Below are 19,228 nucleotides of genomic sequence, written 5' to 3' on the forward strand. Positions count from 1 at the left end.
AAACGGAAATGTGGCTGAATCAGCATCTTCCTTTGAAATGACGAGAATGTATTTCTGCAAAACTATAAACTGAACTTTACAATGTAAAGAAAGAACAAAGTCATCTATAGAAAAGCAAGTCCAGGCCCCAGAGCTCACAGAGTGCCCATTATAGTCATTCCAGAGAAGCGTTTTCTTTACCGGGGAACTTACCCGCCAGCTCGGCCTGGCACTGCAGCTGGCTGACACCAGCTCTTACCATTCTCTCTACTACGTGTCTGAAAAGTATTTATTTTATAACACATTTTTCTAGTCTTTGGCCCTGTGTTTCTACAGCTGGATGTTGCTTACAGCTGAATGTTTTCTGTGATCAAGTTAATTTCTGAAGCTTTCCATTTTTTGCAGCCACGTTGTCCGTAACACTCAGTCACTGTTGATAATGCCTTAACTACTATGGAAGTCCATTCTGATTTTTCAGAGAAGTCGGGCAGCTCAATTTTCCTGTGAAAGAGCTGATAGTCAGTGATATAATAGTTTGACTCTGACACAATCTCACTCTAGTGCATTTTTGAGGGGTGAGTGTGGAAAAAATAAGGTATGACCAGCACTTGTAGCCTGATGGAAAAGGAGAAAGTTTGGGCATATTCTTTTCCTCTCTGTCTCCCCCTCTGTCTCTCCCTCCCCAAATACACACACACACACACACACACACACACACACACCCCTCCCTCTCTTTCTCACTCACTCAACAACAAATATGCCTCAAACTATAGACTTAAATAAGTATCTGTTAGGGCCCATGATAGGTTTAAATTTTTTCTAATGTTTCACCTAATAATAATGATTAAAAACCAGCATGATGATAATTACAACGTATAGCACCAATTTTTAATTGGTGCATTAAAAATCTTTATTAATTATGATTACTCAAGGCTATGTATAATAATGGCTTAGAAGTATAGTGTACTTCAGTTTATAAAAGAAAGCCTTTGAATCTAGTCTGGGCATAGGGGTCTTAAAGAAAAGAAACTAAAAAATTCAAAGAAGAATTAGTGAAGAAGAGTTAATAATGTCATAGCTCACTTCCCTTTTTATCCATAGAGCCCCATTTATTAATAGCAATAGCATCAAGAATATTGAGCATCTTCCTTCTTTACCTTACAAGTGGCCTTCAAGGTTTCACAGAGCTGTCCAGTCTGGTGGGGAGCGAGCAGTGCTCAGAACACCAGTCACCTGCCCGAGTGGACAAAAATTCCCTGGGCAGCCCCAGGCCCCAGCAACCGACTTCACCAACCTTTACACAGAAATTACAAATTTAGAGAAGGCATTTGAAAAAACCCTTACTTATGCTAACCTTCTCGCCTCTGGTTTTGACCTCTGGGTTCTTCCGAGGTTAAAAAGAGGCAGGTTGATGGGAAATAAACCAACAATAACTGTTGTTGTTGGTAATGGGAGTGTAGACAGATCTATTTGATCTTCGGGTAGAAACGCAGGGATTGGACCCTCCCTTGGTGCAGACCCCTCTCCTGAGGCGAGCCGGGCGGGTGCTAGTGGGTGCCTCACGCCACTGGAGCAGGGTTTCGATTGGTTTCCAAATTACATTTCTGAATAACACAGGATTTAAATGATTACTTTAAAAGTGGGTTATTTATATTTGGAAAATAACAGCTAATATACCAGGAAAAAAATTGTTTTATATGCTTAGCTTGCATATAATTAGCCAGTTTCTTCTCATGTTTTTCCACCTCTTTTAGCCCATCACTTAATGTCCATATTTTCAGGATAGGTTACCATTGTTTTTATATTCATTTCAGGATGAGGGACTAATCTGCATGTCTCTAAGTTTTCTTTGAGTCATTAGAAGTGCTTTCCTGCTCAATAAAGTTTGGGCTGCTATTTATTTTTACCTCTTATTTAAAATTCTTATCTTGCTTTGAATGTGAATGTCTTCATTTCCCCCTAATGCCTATTCAATAGTCAACTCTAATTGCTGTTTCTTCAGTCTAGGGGCATCTTCATTAGTTTAATTACTGTGGGAGCCTGTTTCCTAAATGTGCTAATAGCATGAAAATGACTTATTTCCATGTTCTCTGTCCTGCTATGCTACAAAACAGACAAAAAGAAGAATTTTACAAGAAGATTGAAAAAATATCCATTTTCTCCAATGCCCCATTCAAGGAAGCTGCACCCACCCTCACCTACTGGGTGTCAAGACCTGAGTGTGAGGGGCTAAAACTGGTGCAGAGGGTGGAGTGTGTGGAGTGGAGGGGAGGCTACCTGGGGTCGGCAGTAGCAGAAAGAGTAAAAGACAAAGAAAGCGAATATGCTCACCAATTCTAACAGCAAGAGCGGGGACGCACACAGGAGCAGACAGACTGGGTCAAGAGCTGGGTGGAGATCCCAGGGAGGTGGGAAGAGAATGGGATGAAATGAAGCAGAGAGCAGGTGCTACCACAACCAAAGCTGGGTGTTCCTGATTGCCTCTGCTGTAGATAGGTTCAATGTGTGCATGTGCTAGGCTGATTTGAAGGGCTAGGGCTGGGTGTTACCAGTCATGATGCACTATAAAACTCTCTTTACAATGTACCCAAGGGCTTGCACACATTGTTGAAAAAGTCACCCTGTCTGAGATACTTGGGTCATTATGCTGCAACTATTCTTGCTAGGGTCCAGCTGGGGCCATTGATCTGGGCACCTGCATCGCAGCAACTGATCTCCTGTTCCCATGTCCAATGGAGGTGGACCAGGGGATGAATGGTTTGCTTGCACCTGACCTTTCTTCCACTCCTTGTGAGGTCACTTCACCCTGTTCCTTAAGTTTCACATGGTATCTCCCTCGCTCTACCAATTGTACATCGTGAAATGATTTGTATCTTTAAAGCAGAGGTTCTCAAAGTGTGGTCTGGGCAACCCAAATTTCCCTAAGACCTTTTCCAAGGATCTGCAAGGTCAAACATAATTTCACAATAATGCTGAGAAATTATTTGCCCCTTTTGGTTCACTTAATATCATGACTATACAGAGTACAAGTTTATCAACAAGGATTCAGATTCCATGCAAGTAGCCTTTAAAGAAACCACCAGTTGTTGAGTTTTAGTGTATATCAAAGAATACTGCAATTGTCTGAAAAAGCTATTAAAATACTCCTTCCTGCCCTGGCTGGTGTGGCTTCTCAGATGGTTGGAGCATCTTCCTGTGAAGCAAAAAGTCACAGGTTCAATTTTCGGTCAGGGTACCTGCCTAGGTTGCAGATTTGGTCCTTGGGTCCAGGTGTGTACAAAAGGCAGTCAATCCATGTTTCTCTCTCCCATCGATGTTTCTCTTCCTCTCTCTCTCCCTTCCCTTCTCTCTAAAATCAATGAGCATGGCCTCAGGTGAGGACTAAAAAAATACTTCTTCCTTTTCCAACTTCATTTCTGTGATGCTAGATTTTCTTCGTATACTTGAACCAAAAGAACATATCACAACAGATTGGACGCAAGAGGCGTGAGAACCCAGCTGACCCCCGCTGACAGGCAGTCTTTGTAAAGAAATTTGCAAAAACGTAAAGGGTGTGGCTCTGTCACTAAAGTTTCTCTGGAAAAGCTATTTTTCACAAAAATGTATTATTTATGTTAACATCTAATGGCAGATGTTATTTAGAAATAGATAACTGTTATTTAGAAATAAATTAATGAATAACTATTTTAAAATGTCTTTGATTTGTAAAGTCGTTAATCTGGATAGATATATGCCACATAAAAGTTCTTTGGGGTTCTCAATAATTTTTAAGGATGGAATGGATCCCAAGACTAAAAAGTTTGAGAACCAGAGCTTTAAGGGGGAGAGGTGGCGGTGCGGGGGAGGGATGGAGGAAGAAGGAAAATGGACGTGGACAGCAGTGTGGTGATTGCTTTGGGGAGGGGGTTAAGGGGACAAAATGGTAATGGAAAAATACAATAAAAATTACTAAAAACATAAATAAAGTAAGCATTTGTTTGGATAATAAGCAATTCCATTGTTTAAAGACAGGAATGTGTACCATCATGGCAGATGTTGATAACAAAAGTGACTTTTAAAAAGCGTTTGGCCTGGGCCTGTCCTGCCTTCTGCGTCAGCAGTCAGTGCGTTCCTCTTCTCTTCCTCCCCCTTCCACACTAGCTGAGTGCCCGCAAGTGTAAAACCTAATGTAAACCTCATAGAAGAATGTGGGACACATTTAGTTGTTATTTTTCTTTTCATAAAATGTTTCAAGTTGCCAATAACACTTTAATAAAAGCAAGCAGTTTTGCCCTTTTTGCCTAAGGGACACAGAGCTTTATAGCAGATTTCATTGATTCTCCATCATGTGTTTGTTAAAAGCCAAAGAACAGCCTCCTACAAGGAAGACAGGAGAGGCTACAGAATTCCTCCCAATTTAAAGAGAGAGAGAGAGAGCTTGTGAGATGGAAAGTGACTGTGGGATTGCCTGATAAAGTCCTGGAGTCCGAGGTGAAGTCAGGGTTGGGACCTTGTTCTCTTGAGCTCAGCGTAGTCATGTAGAAGTGTGCCATCAGTACTGTCACCTCTCTTTGGTGCTCGGCCCAGTGCCTGTCCGATAAAGGTTAACTGCCTGAGAGTATGTTAGCTAACCACATCTCGTGCGGAGGGAGACGGACCAGAAGAGAAGAGGCCAGAGGTCAAGGGCCCTGGCCTCTTCTCTTGGCCTCTCATGAGCTCGCACTGCAACCTTGGACAAGTCACTAAACCTTCCCATTGCTTCTGGGTCATCTGTCAAAGGAAGACTTACCCACCTGGAGGGAAGTGAGGCACCTCTGGGGTTTATAATGTAATTTATCCGTACTCTCTCTCTGTACTGTGTTTAATGCTCAGAGCAAACTTTTGAAGTAACTATGGCAGGTGTCATACTTCTGTTTTGCAGTTGAGGAAATACCTGAGATGGCACGATTAGTGAGTGATGACACTCCATTCTGTTCCTTTTCCTACAATACGCAAACTCTGCCAAGGTGCTTCAGGACTGAACACTCGAAGTACTGTGTTTGAGGAACATTGTGGGCTAAGGAGATATCTGTGGGCTGACCTAGGCCCCTAATCATCTCTTGTAGCATTGTTTCTTGAAAAAGTGTTCTAATTATAAATGAGCTTTCAGAACACAAAACATTCTGTAGTCGGGTACTGTCTGTACTCTATTTTAATGTTTATCATTTTTATTTTATGACTGACTTGGAATTGTAATATGGTATTACTAATAAATGAGAGTATTTTATCTGAAAGTGATCGTTTTAAAATTATAACATTTTTTTAAAGCTTTACTTCATTATTTTATCATATAGAGGAAGCCTCCCCGGGTCCCACAAAAAGGCAGACTTCATCATATAATGGAAATAAGGGCAAAAATTCTCCTCTGAAAAAGGTTCTATGTAAAGATAAGATTTTGTTGTATTCCGTAGTCTTTTAGATAAAATTTAGTGGTATCGTTAGTGGCCGTACAGTTTGTGGTGTCTCCCGCGTGACTGTGCACAACCACACACTGTTTCCAGAGGAGACAACTACAGGCAAAGAGCTGCCTCTGTTTAAGTGTATCCCACATAGGGAATGAAAATATATAAACCTTCCCACAGGAAAGATTATAAATTGCCTTGATCCCTCTGCTAATGCACATTTTATGTGTGTCTTTATTATTCCCTTTAAAACTATTCCATTACTCCATGCTCTCTAATATTCTGGGGAAAAAATATTTCCATAACTCTCTATTGAATTATGTGACAATGCCTATTTTTTCTTTTTGATTCTTCAAAGCTTCTTAAGTCTTTATGAACAGGCACATCCACAAAAAAGATCACATACTAATATATCACTTTTATTTGCTTTTCTTATTACATTAGAGGCTTTTCCTGCCCATTACAGCTTTGTGCCGTTGTATGCAGCTGTGTATGACTTAGTGGCTGTGTCAGTGCTCTCAGAAGCATAGGATCGGATCGTGAGAAGGCTCTCTCCTTTGTGAGGCCCCAAGCGCCTGGCAGGGTGATACCCTGAACCATCCAAAACAAACTGCTCTGTCTTTAGATAACCAGATATAGTCAACATGATCTCTTTTATTAGCTCACTCCAGATTTTAATAATATGAAACTTGACTGTTGTGATATCCTTTGGTCAAGCTTTTATGGAATTGAACTATCAATTTATTATTGCTAAGTTGATGTCATTATTTTGTTTTGACAAATTTAGAGCCTTTAAATGCCTCTCCTGTCACCAACCTTGCCATAGTTTATGCTTTCTTTCTTTAAAAAGATTTTATTTACTTATTTTTAGAGAGAGGGGAAGGAAGAGAGAAAGAGATGGAAAGAAACATCAATGTGTGGTTGCCTCTCACATGCACCCCCCCGCCCCCAGGAATCTGGCTTGCAACCCCGCATGTGCCTGTCTGGCAATCGAACTGGTGACCCTTTGGTTTGCAGGCTGGTGCTCAATCCACTGAGCCACACCAGCCAGGGCTGTTTATGTTTTCTGAAGTAACAATATGTGTTTTGAGAAATCTGAATTTTCAAAAAAATGTAAAATTTCATTTTGTAAGGTGGCAAAAGAGAAATAATGTCCTTTAATTGTAAAAAGGAGAATTCTGAATGTAAACTATGAACGCTAAAGCCAGGACTAGAATTTATTTCCAATCAAGTCGCTTTTGTGCAAAATTTTTACTTGTGTGTCAAACAATTTATTGAATAGCAAGTATTTACAAACCAAAGAATTTTTAAAGATACTGAAACCAAATGTTTAATAAATGTAGACATGTTTAGATATGTTACTATTCTTTGCAATTCTATGAGAATAAGGGAAGGGAGATGAAAGGGTCATTCATTTTTTTTTTGAGATAATATATTCCATGGAATGTATAAGGTATTTCTTTCTCAACTGTAAGAGAAAAGATAGTACCACCCGCCCCCAACATAATAGACTCTTTCAACAAAAAATAAATACAACTGTGATCTTGTTCATGATTAGTAAGTTGTAGTATAAGAACATGCAAACATGAACTAGTATGTCAATACTTTCCTTGAAAGCACTAAACCATCTTCACTCAAATGGTTTGTTAAAATTATGTGAGGAAGAACCAGACAGTTCTAAGGGAAGTGGTGTAGGTAGATATTTTAGGTATAGCTGGTTCCCTGTGGCTTCACATTTTTGTCTTCTTTAAAGCTGAGAAAATGTACAAACGTCTGTTTTTCCAGATACTGTAACTGCATGCATCATTCTGATGAATGCTTAGATTTCATGATTAATTTTAAGAAGTCATCCAACCTCTTTTTCTATCGGAGCTCTGACTGCCACTACTCACACATTACCTATAGAATTGATAGTCAGGCCCTACCGATGACAACTTTAAACAACTTGGATTACTGTTCAGTAAGTGTACTGAGGACAGTTCTTTTCTTTGCAGCTCAAAGCTATGCCTACCTTATATATTTCTTAGAAGTTGGGTACCTTATTTTAATAGCCATATAAACTGTGCTTCACAAGTTTATTAATGACTGCGTTGTGTGGGAAAGACTCAAAGCCTTCCTGACATCACGATGGATGATATCTTCTAGGCCAGGCCCTGAGTTATTGAAGATTAGTATGATATGATTTGTTCCTTAAGGAGCCATTCCATTTGTTACCCTGTTTTTTTCTCCAAGGGGTTTGCAACTGATTGTGCCCCAACATTATTAGTCTTTTGCTGACAGACATTGTAAGAATAAAAAATTAAATGCTTTCAACTTGGATGAGGTGGTTTCTGGTGCAACTCAGATTGAAACTGGCCTAGAGCTATATGGTATTGCTGATGTAGGACTTGATTTCCAGTGATGTGCTGGAGCCAGCTTGCACCAGCTCCAACAGTACATAGCTCATTCCAGCTACAGTTTCAATGTTGTGACCAAGGTAGTCTTAAGTCAGCCATGCTGGGTGTATTTACACCAAGGAAATTGGCACATGCTATAAACCCTTCCCTCCACATCCTGCCTGTGCCCTGAGAATCACTTGTTAATACATGTACTGACACACTCATGCTTCCAAACTAGTATGTATAAACCAGTACATTAAGAAATGCTAAACTTGCACTTTGAGATTTATTTTCAATTTAAAAGTTTTTTCAATCACAGTTGACATTCAATATTATATTAGTTTCAGGTGTACAGTGTAATGGTTAGACATTTTTATAACTTACAAAGTGATCTCCCCAATAAGTCTAGTATCTACCTGGTACCATACACAGCTATGGAAATATTATTGACTTATATTCCCTATGCCATACTTTACATCCCTGTGAATATTTTGTAACTGCTACAGTTTTGAGATCTTAAACAGTATGTACTGAGGTTCCATCACAAAAGAAATATCAAATGAGGCTATTGACACTGAGAAATCACAGGGTCAGCCAAACTCCCTCCACTCCAGCATTTATCAAACCTACTTTCCCTCACACCGGCAAATAAACAAGAGGCTTTAAGCCTAGGTTAAATAGATATATATGTCCTCCGATATATTTGTAAATGTTTGTTTGACTTAATAGAGACTTCTTGGGACAGGTCTTCTTCCAGTTTGGAGAGAGCCAGCTTCAGTTACTAAAGTACATTTCCTCAGAGATGCTAGTCTTGCCGGGTACTCAGAGAAGTTGGCCAGTCACTGATAAGGTGCTTTTCTTTCCTCCCCACCTTTTGTTTATTTTGTTAAGCTAACATGTGTCCTTTGGAAAATTACTTAAAGACATCTTGGGCAGGAAAGAAAAATGTTTTACTTCACTATTTATTGGATCTCTATAAAACAAGGTACTTTTTTCTAAGGCTAACTATATAATAGGGCTAGAATCCTATAAAAAAGGCATGTCTTTGAAAAAATGTATAGTTTTCATATAGAAAGATAAGAAAGAGCACCTTTGTGGATCCCTGTATCTCTTTAAATATGTTTCAGCAGTAGATTTGTAGAATCATTTACAACATGAACACTAGCACCATCAAATAAGTTCTTAACAATGATCTAAAATAGAATGAATTATAAATGAAAATATTGTTAAGAATGATAATCCACTTATTGGTGTAATAGGTAATTATTTCAAGTCAAAACGTTGATTAGTGAAAATCAGTTTCTGGTATTCAGATATAGTTGTTACTAAGATTTTTTAAATGATAACTTTCTTATCAGCATATCCTACATTGTATTAAAATCAATCTCTCAGGAGGCAGAAGCAGTAATCTTGAGCCCCTGCCTTCTCATTTACGTCTTCCTTTTCTGGCTATGTCTAGAAGGTTTTTCTCAGCACTCAGGGCATTTTCCATGACAGGTGTCTTTCCCTACGTAACATACTTGGAGAAATGACCAGAACAGGCTTGATATAGAACTCGTTAAGAAATCTGGAAGGGGATCATGTTTGTGCCTAGGGATAACCTTTTTGTTCTAGCGGGAAGACTAAAACAAAGCAAGCAGGTCAATTAATTTTTTTAAAATACTCTTCCCCTTTGGAGTTGGGAGATAATTTTCTTTTTTCATTGATCTGTGGAGAACTTCCATCATTTGAACGACCTTAAATGTAGCCACAGTAACCACGGCCAGCATCTCCCTAATTCAGCCTCATCTCTGATGCAAAATGATACTTAGCTGTTGAGAGCATGGTCAACACCTCTCGCTCCAGGCATTCAGCTAATACTACCCGATGCCCTTTGGTGGGCACTACACATGTGCCAGGCTGCGTGGAGAGCCTTGCTATGTCATCCCATGAGGCTGCCAATATTGTAATCCTTCTTTTTCAGATATGGAAGTAAAGGTCTTTGGAGTGTAACTGACTTGCCCTAGGTGTCACAGTGAGCATCTGAAGTGCCTAAACTCATTTGCAAAGGGGCCTAACCCATCTCACAGGGTTGTTCTGAGGAGTGAAAGAATAGGCAGATGGAAACTGATTAGAACAAGTGCCTACGAAAGTAGGCACTGAGTATAGCTTAGCTGACTCCATCATCATCATCACCATCATCACTGGTCTGATCTCCAAATCAGTGCAAACAGCCCTGCCTGAAACGCCAGGTGAGTGGAAGAGTAGTGACACTCCATGCCCTTCGCACGGCTGCGGTCTGCCCCGAGGATTCCCTAGTGAGGCAGCCGGTGACGAGTGGGGCAGATGTATGTATGGTGCTGGTTCTCTCCTCCCAGTGCAGAAACACAGCTTCTCTCAGTATCCAGCGTGGTGATTTTGGCTATGTTTAGGTCTGAGCTCTTTTTCTTTAAACTGGAATTAAGCCAGGTAGGAAAGAAATCTTAAAGAATATGTGTGTGCCAAAGCTATGGTGTTTTCTGAGCAAGCTTAGGTAAAATTTTAAAATCAAACCTAGAAAAACATTGTTGTTACACTTCTTTTTACTTATGTGCAGCTGACGTTTCTTATCAGATCAATCAGGTGACAAGAGGGGAAAGAAAGAGCTGACCTCTGAGAGCTCATTCAAAGGCGTGACCTCTAGGTGAGGGTTTGGTGCATTTCGGTTCCCAGATTTCCCGTTTGAATTTTTAGAATAGTGACTCTTGAACTCAAGTAGCATGATCACAGGCTAGTCTTCCCTCACCAGCACTCAGAACAGAGAGCCCGAGAAGGCCATTACGAAGCCAGACCTACACAGTTAAAAATGCCTGCAGACTGTTCGGTTTGTGTTGGTGCTCAGTACACCTTGTGAAGTGCATAGCATTCTTAGATTCTAGACCAGATCCCTTCTTTCTGGTCTCCTCTACCCAGAGAAAACACCTCTCTCCCCTAAAATTTACAGGACATAGATGCTTTCAAATGCATCGTATAAGAGAAGAAAGGGAAATCTGATTTTGAAAGTGTTCAGGTATAGCTAGACTCACTTCTGATATGCCAGTTGAGCAGAGGAGCACAGTTTTTGGGGGGAGAAACAATTAATCTTCTTTTAAAAAGCATCCTCATTCAAAGATATGCTTACTGATTTTAGAGAGAGAGGAAGGGAAGGAGTGGGGGAAGAGACAGACAGACAGACAGACATTCGTTGATCAGCTGCCTCCCACACACACCCCAACAGGGGATAGAACTTGCAACCCAGGCATGCGCCCTGATTGGGAATCAGACCTGCTGCCTCTTGGTGCGTGGGATGAGGCCCCAACCAACTGAGCCACCCGGCCATGGTGCAGTTAATCTTTTATAATGATTTTTATTCATTTGGTTTTTTGTGTGTGTCACTTATAATATATGCATTTTAGGAATAGAATAATGAATATTTCTCTTATAAGAATTTTCCTCTGGAGGAGGAAATATTTTATTGACTTTTTTCATGTGTAAAAATGTGCCACTCATGTACAATCTTTGTGATTTTGACTTAAGAAACGAATTTTCTTGAATGGGAATAGTTTTGTGATAGTGACATGAGGATACAGCTTGTTAATGGAAGAAAAGCACTTTTCTTTATATTGATATTATATTGTTTTTGTTTGAATTTGAAATCATCTAGGGTTTATTTTGTTACATCAGTTTTGATGTTTTACTGAGGAAGCCAATACTTATAATGTCTCTCTTCCATCTTGCATTCTCATTATCTAGTTCTTAGAGACAAAAGTTTTTTCAAATAACCAGGCAACTAGTGGAGACATTGTTCAGCACCTATCAGGAGCGATGGGATGTAGGATTATTTGGGGCCTCAGATGTATACGTGTGATATTACCTTCAAATGAACTTATATGTGAAGCGGTACTTCGTGTTCAAGGCATTGGCTTGATAAATGTGAAATCTGCCACAATTTGGGTGCTTCTGTCCTGGCAGTGAAAGAGTTAAAAATCTGGAAGAAGCCCAGCATGTGCAGACAGGGCTGTGGTGGTCTGCACCTGAGAGCACAGCGGAGATTCAGGCTGAGGGAAGGCCCTTGGGCCTTAAGAAACATCTAGTGGATCTCAACCTTGGCTGCCCATGGGATCCTCCAGAGCTTGGAGCACTCCTGGGTCCTGGTCTCAGCCCTGAGACTCAGATTTCACTGGTTTGTCACACCTTCGTATGAGCTCTCATTGACATGTTTGCTCCTCAGAGTGTGTTCTATGGGTCAGCAGCATTTGCATTGCCTGGGGGCACGTGACCCTTCTGAGTCTCAGGCCCACCCCAGCACAACCACATTTGAGTGCTGATTTCAGCAAGTGCTCCAAATGCAAAACATGCCACGGAGGATTTATAGTGAGAAACATGGCTGCCACAGGACAGTGCCTTCTCTCCCTGCAAGCAGACGCAGATGAAAGGGAGAATCATAACCAGAAGATTTTTGGTGATCAGAACAAGGGCAGTTTCCATTGTGGGTGAGTGGAGGGTCCAGCTATAGGTTGGGATGTTCTCTGTCTCCTCCACTGGACTGTCAGTGCTGCTCGGGCAGCAGCCTGGTCTGTTCACCGCTCCTCTTGCCCATGTGTGGCTCCTGCCAGTTATTCGCCCACTGACTTGTCTTGCTCCAGGTCCCCATGGTGGGCCAGCTTCTTTTCTATTGAGATCCTCATGGCCTCTGTGCTCTTCAGTCCCCATCCATGTCGTTGCTGGTCTGCGCACCGATCCCGGCACGGTTCCTGTGTTTTCGCTCGCAGAAGGCCGTCTTACCTGCCCTGTTTCCAGCTCTTTGGCAGGTCCTCAGTGTACTCCTTGTATACTTTCCAAATTGTTTTTAATATTGTAAAGCCCACTTCTCTTGTTTAAAGACCCCCACGCAGGTGGGAGAGCACTTATATTCACAGCTAACTCTGGCTTGTATCAGTAAATTTAGGAGCATGGGTTGGAGGCCCAAGCCTCTTGATATAATTGATGACTCTGATGACAACTGTACTAAGAAAGAGCCTGGATGTTGGTGCAAAAGGCAGATATGTGTAAAGATGACTTTCAAAGTATTACTCCTTGGCCAGTTGCAAAATGCTGGAGAATTCCAATGATGGAAATAGAGAAGCCAAAGTAGGGATCTATTTGGGGGGAGGGGAAGGAGAGAGTTGAGATTGATTGGACTAGCTGAATTTCAAGTAAAGGTGGACATCGAAGCGGAAATGTAATGAACACAGTTGGGGGTAACGGCGTGGGGGGTCCTTGTTATTACCATTACCGCTAAACGTCTTTTAGAGTCTCTTGACCTGGAATGTTCTTGTTCTTTCCACTACCCCTGAAACGCTGGAAGGAAATGGACTATGCCTGCCCAGGGGGCCTCTTCTCTCACTTAACAACCAGGAAGAAAATGAGAAGGTTATTTCATAATCACCAAGTTTTCCAAAGAACTTGCTGTGAGGAGACAGTCTAGTGGGTGATATTGACAGGGACTGGTTTGATTTCACTCACTCCCATTGCATTTCTGTCACGCCCTCTCCGATCACATGCTGCCTTACATGTCACTGTGTGATGCGGAAGGGAAAGGACATCAAACATGACTGAATGTACTGTACTTCTTTTCTGGAACCATGTCCATCGACTCATTAAACAAACCCTCACTGGGCCAGAGAGCCCAAGCATGACTGATCTGAGACCTTTTGGACACCACCTGCTTTGACATCGATTTCAGTGCTAGCAGGAAGTTGCAGAAACAACCAATTTAACTGAGTGCAAATGATGTGATAACCAAGGTTTGGTAAAAAGCATGCAGTTGAGACCTAGAAAGTAAATGCTCTCTTCCTCTGAGTCACTTGTGACTTTTAATAGACAGAACTGACAGAACTGCCAAGAAAGCAGAAAGTTTCATTTTGATGACGATACGGTTACTCTCCATAAGTGCCATTGATGAGCACAAGTACTTGGTGATATAAAGGGCAACTTGGGAAAAGAGATTGTTTGGAGATGGGGGGAGTGATCTTAAATGACCAAAAGGTGAAGGATACAGCAAAGATAGGAGGGTGATTTTTTTAAGTACCAGAAAAATAAATGCAGCATTTCAGGGTGCCTTCCAAATGTAAGCATGTTGACGGCTAATCGAAATTCTTGGATCCCATGTCTGAGGTGGACGGCAATAGGCTGTCTGTTTCTTCTTTAGGATCAATGGTGACACAGGTTTGGCGTCCCGTGCTTTCTCTAGACTCTGTACTACAATAGCAACAAGCCCAATCATTTCTTTTTTCACACGTAGCATTTCTGGTGGCTGGCTTCCCTTGTTCCTCCTTCCCACCTCCACCCACCGACCCCTTCCCCCCCACAAAAAAGGCTAAAGGCTTTCAGGAAATTAGGCAACCCAAGGAAACTGCTGGTGATAGTGTTTTGTTAATTCTATAAATATTTCTGTAAACTTGACTCCACTGAGACATAATTTCAGCAATTGGAGTAATGGGCTTTCCTGCTGTTGCATACATCCGGCCTGCGAGTGCTCCGACCGGCTCAGCAATTACTCCCAGGATCCTGCCTGCCTCACAGCACTGTCAGTAAGTCTTTCCCGCCAGGTGTGAGGTTGGGGGGAACATAGGGTAAACATCACCTTTCTGAAACTGGCTGCCCCGAAGTTCAGCAGTGAGAATAGCGAGAAAAGCCATTCCCTTCCAGAACCTGGAAAAGTTTGTCTTGATTTGTTTATGAACCCAGGTGGGGCTTATTTATCGACAAACTGCTTTTCTTCTTATCACCAGGTGATGTTTATACAAGGAGATGTTAAATCCCTTCACACTTCTTTAAACATCTTTTTCTCATAATTGCAAATCTTCTTGGATAAAGGGTCCCAAACAGTTAAGCAGTTGCAAGAAGTACCTAAGGAATAGAACTTTGTAACACAATAATTTTTTCAAAATTAAATTTCCTTCATTGCTGAGACAGCTTTGTTTATTAGTCATGTTCAGCTCATGACTAATGGTCTCTTCTGCCTCACTTTTCCTAGTTTCTCCCCTGCTTCATCACTCCATGCAATGCCTCAGTGAATGATCCCAGTAACATTGGATATCTCTTTGCCTTCATGCTAAGCAAAGTCTTTGTTTCCACCTAACCAAGGTTTGGTATAGACTGTGTGTTGTACTGGATAGCATCTCTACTGTTACGTGTGCATGTGTGCGTGCATGTGTGCACGTGTGTGTTTTGAGTTACTTTGTCCTTTGAGGTCCCAGGAGGTCAGGAAAGGTAGCCGCTCTATGTTAACATTCTATTTTAGCGCCTGATACAGGATCATTGACATACTAAATGTTAGATACTAGAGTTCATCTCCTTTCCATCAGAATTTCACTTTCCCCAAGATACTGTATTTCTTTCATGCTAATCTATATTTTAACAGCCTCTAAATTGTCAATTGAGAGGGTAATTAGTTCTAATTTAGTGCTAATGCACTGAACATAGGGTAAGAAGCTAATTGACATGGCATGCTACCAACTAAAATTTTATGAACTAAAACTTTTTATCTCCTGCACAACAGTGAGTGATTTCATTACGGAGGTGCCTTTTAGGAAGAAGAGCTGCTTTGCCTATGGGTGTTCTGTACCTTGTGGTGAACATACCATGGCTTGCTTGGTGAGGACCTACTGCTTTAATTCTCCAAGGCAGACAGCTAGCTCTACTTTTGGGAACTTGGCCTAAAAAGCTATATGCGTGTTGGGTTAGCAATTTTTGTTTTCAGTTGCATTTTTTCTACTGGATATAAGGAACTCCTGGGGAGGCTGAAGGATATGCAAAGCAGGAAAACATCCATTCCCTACATGCAGCAAATCGAGGTTTTCATAGAATTCACTCTATCACAGAGCAGTACTTACTAGTTTATGAAAGGCTTTCATGTCTGTGACTTCATATATGCCCAATAACTGAGATCAGGGCAGGTATTGTTATACCAATTTTTTGTTGCAACAACTGAAATTTAGTGAGTTTAAATTACTCGCCTGTGCTTGTGTGGCAGGTGAAGTGGCGGAGCCAAGACAAGGACTCGAACCTTCTGACTCGTGCTCCAGAGTTGTTTTTCCCCGATCACATCCCACTTCTCTGGTCTGTTTGTCCAGATCCAGTTTATATTCTTCTTGTATAATTCTAAGCAATTGCTATCTTCTTACAATTTCAGAAAAATCACAGAATCATAACCCAGCTAACTCATCACTTTTTTACTCCCTTAACCCCAGACCCTTGAGTTAACAAATTCTTCCTTCACTACTTACTCTGTCCTCGTTCAAGCTCAGAAAAACTGTTTTAGAAAAAGAGGTTAAGGGACCAGAAAATAAAGAGCATCATGCTGGGGGTACTTCCGACTTTTTTTCTTTAAAATAAAATTTCAACTCCTACACTAAGATGTCAGCTCTCGATTTACCCTAGAGTAGTTTTTCAAAGATGAACCTTGTCCGTTACACTTGCTGCCCCCTGGCTGATCCTATCCTGGGGTAGCAAGCCTACCAGAATTTTCTTTGGTTCGTTTTAGATTGTTTAGTGCCTGCATATCAGGCACCCAATCTTAATCCACGGTTTGTGTTCATGTGCTGGTTTGACTGTGATTTACCCTTTAGATAACTCAATGTTCCTTCGAAGCCCCACCAGAATGTAGACAGGAAAACAAAGCGTGCTGGGTGTGAGTGGCTCCAGGATGGTGTGGGCGGGGCAGGGTAGCGGTCCCAGTTCTCTCATCTTCTCTGCCCTCCTCCGGCTCCTCGAAACCACGGGAGATGAGAGGGCCGAAGTTCTTTTTGTGTCCCTCTGTTAGTTCATTTGTAAACTGTAGGTCAAAAAGTAATGTTATGTATAAAATCCAGACTGGACAATTGCTTGTTTCATGCAGAGAGAGAGCTTTAAAGGAAATCAGCTGACTTCCTGACTTGCTGAATGAAGTGTGAGTTTTCGTTTCTATCCTGTTAGGAAATGACATGTGAATAGAATACTTGTATAAGCAGGCCTTTATTTTTGTCAATGGCTGGAAACTTGTAAAAAAGAGGAGAGGGGTCTGTTTCTTGTAGCATCTCAAGATTTGTTTCTGTGAAACAAAGGCAGAAATGGGCGTTTCTGAATCCTTTGGTGGTCTCGATCCTGAAACTCCATTTCTTCTGTCTTTCTACCCGGAGTTGTTAGGTTGTCATAGCAGCGTGACTCCTCCCCCACAAGTCTGTAAGATTAACTGGATACAGATATAGCACCAAGTGAGGCCAAGATTAAAATCCAAATTTAGGGTGCTGATCACAGAAAGGGGGAGATCTGAAGCCGAGGACTGCTCTGTGCCCCACCATGGGTTGCACGTGAGTTGGTGGGTGTTTTGCCGGGACGGTTTTGGTGGCACTGCTCTGAGACCTGGTCAGCCATCAGGAGAATGACTGCCACACTGCAGATGGGACTCTGCACCCAGGAGGTGGTTGGATAACTGCACAGATGAAGAATATTTGGTGCGGCAGTGTAACCCTACATCAGAGGAAATTGCTGGTGCTCTGAGGTCAAGCATGAGAAAGACATTGAGTAGGCGCTGCGAAAATAAAGGCTCTCTGTCCCCAGGAATGCTTTGTAGGGGAGTCTTCGGAACCTTGTAAATGGTGACAATAACACAATTGCTTGTGTTGATTGAGCACTTACTACATGCTAAGCACTTTGTAACTCTTAACAATAATTTAACTCTCCTCCTTTGAGCTAGGTGTCATTATTTGAAAGATAAGGAAATTGAGGCAAGGAGAAGTTAATGGACTTCCCAAGGTTATGTAGTTTGTAAATAGTTGACTGGGATTTGACCTTTTATAGTGTGGCTCCTTAAATTCAGGTTCTTAGTTCTCACAATGCTGCCTCTAAAGGATATTTACTTTTTCCTCTTGTGGGTGAATTAGTATGGTGTTCAACGAACCTTAAGTGAAGTTTTTTAAAAATACGAATATTGCTTTTGGTTGAATTGCGTCTCCTCAAATATGCTGAAGTCCTAACCACTGGCGGCTGTGAATGTGACCTTGTTTGGAAATAGGGTCTTTGCAGATGTAATCACGTTAGATGAGGTCATGAAGGTGGGCCCTAACCTAATAGGACTGGTGTCCTTGTAAGAAAAAGAAAATGCCAAGCGAAGGGAGACACACAGGGAGAAAACAGGTGATGGCGGAGGTATAGGTTGAGAGATGCAGCCGCAGACCTCCAAGAAACTCCAAGCAAGGACTGGCGGCCAGCACTGGGAGCCAGGGAGGATTCCATGCAGAGTCTCAGGGGACTGTGGCCCCACTGTCACCTTGATTTCCAACCTCCAGTCTCCAGAACTGGGAGAGAATAAATTTTTATTGTTTAAGCCACTCAATCATTGGTGCTTTGGCACAGCTGCCATTAGAAGCAAATACACATATGTTCTTATTGTACCAGGCTCAGTCAATACAGAGGCACACAGTGTGGTATATGAATGTCCCCATTCTGCTTTATCTCTCCTTTCCCATCTTATTGGTAACTGCTAATGACAACTTGTCTCCTTCCTATGCATATGTATTTACATTACTTCTTGCATAATGGGCCTATATTGCTTGCAGTTTGTTGCAACTTTTTTTTTAAAGCTTACTCATGTACCTTGGAGATCTCTAAATCTTTAGCTTTATTTTTAAATTGTAAAATACATGTAGCATGAATTTACCATCTTAACCATTTTTAAGTTTATTGTTCAGTAGTATGAAGTATATTCATATTGTGTAATCATAACCAACATCTATCTGCAGGACTCTTTTTATCTTATAAACTGAAATGTATTAGTAAATTCCCAAACTCCCCATTCTCCCCTCCCCTAGCTCTTGGCAACTACCATTTTGATCTCTGTCTCTATGAATTTAACTCCTTGAGGTACCTCATATAAGTGGAATCATATAGCATTTGTCCTGTGTCTGGTGTATTTCACTTAGCATGTCCTCAGGGTTTATCTGTGTTGTAGCATGTGTCAGAATTTCCTCCTTTTTTTAAGGCTGAAGAATATCCCATTGTATGTATGTACTACATTTTGTTTATCTATGCATCTGTCAGTGGACACTTGGGTTGCTTCCTACTTCTGGCTGTTATGAATAATACTGCTATAAACATGGGTATACAAATATCCCTTCAAAGTCTTGCTTTCACTTCTTTTGAGTATATACCCATTGGTGGAATTGCTAGGTTATATGGCAATTCTATTTTTAATTCTTTGAGAACTTGCCGTACTGCTTTCCATAGCAGCTGGATCATTTTACGTTTCCACCAGCAGTCTACAAGTTCTGATATCTCCATATCCTTGCCATCTTAATGGATGTGTGATGATATCTCATTGCAGTTTTGATTTGCATTTCCCTGTTGGTGAATGATGTTGAGCATATTTTCGTGTGCTTGTTAGCCATTTGCATGTCTTCTTTGGAGAAATGTCTATTCAAGTCCTTTGCCCAT

The 19,228-nt window shown here is 41.2% G+C and overlaps 1 protein-coding gene across 3 annotated transcripts in view; it reads left to right on the forward strand.

Annotated features, from left to right (window-relative positions):
- The window catches only part of SAMD4A (sterile alpha motif domain containing 4A), a 200,673-nt gene that overhangs the window by 39,577 nt on the left and 141,868 nt on the right, over positions 1 to 19,228 (forward strand). The window contains exon 1 of one of the 3 annotated variants that reach the window (XM_045822367.1): positions 14,324 to 14,346. The exons of the other annotated variants lie outside the window; for them this stretch is intronic. The gene's annotated coding sequence lies outside the window, so the exon portion shown is untranslated. Of the gene's footprint in view, positions 1 to 14,323; positions 14,347 to 19,228 lie in introns of those variants that run through there. 3 annotated transcript variants of the gene reach the window in all.

Source organism: Phyllostomus hastatus, unplaced genomic scaffold, assembly GCF_019186645.2.
Source record: "Phyllostomus hastatus isolate PE091 unplaced genomic scaffold, TTU_PhHast_1.1 phas_scaffold_501, whole genome shotgun sequence".
NCBI classification, from domain to species: domain Eukaryota; kingdom Metazoa; phylum Chordata; class Mammalia; order Chiroptera; family Phyllostomidae; genus Phyllostomus; species Phyllostomus hastatus.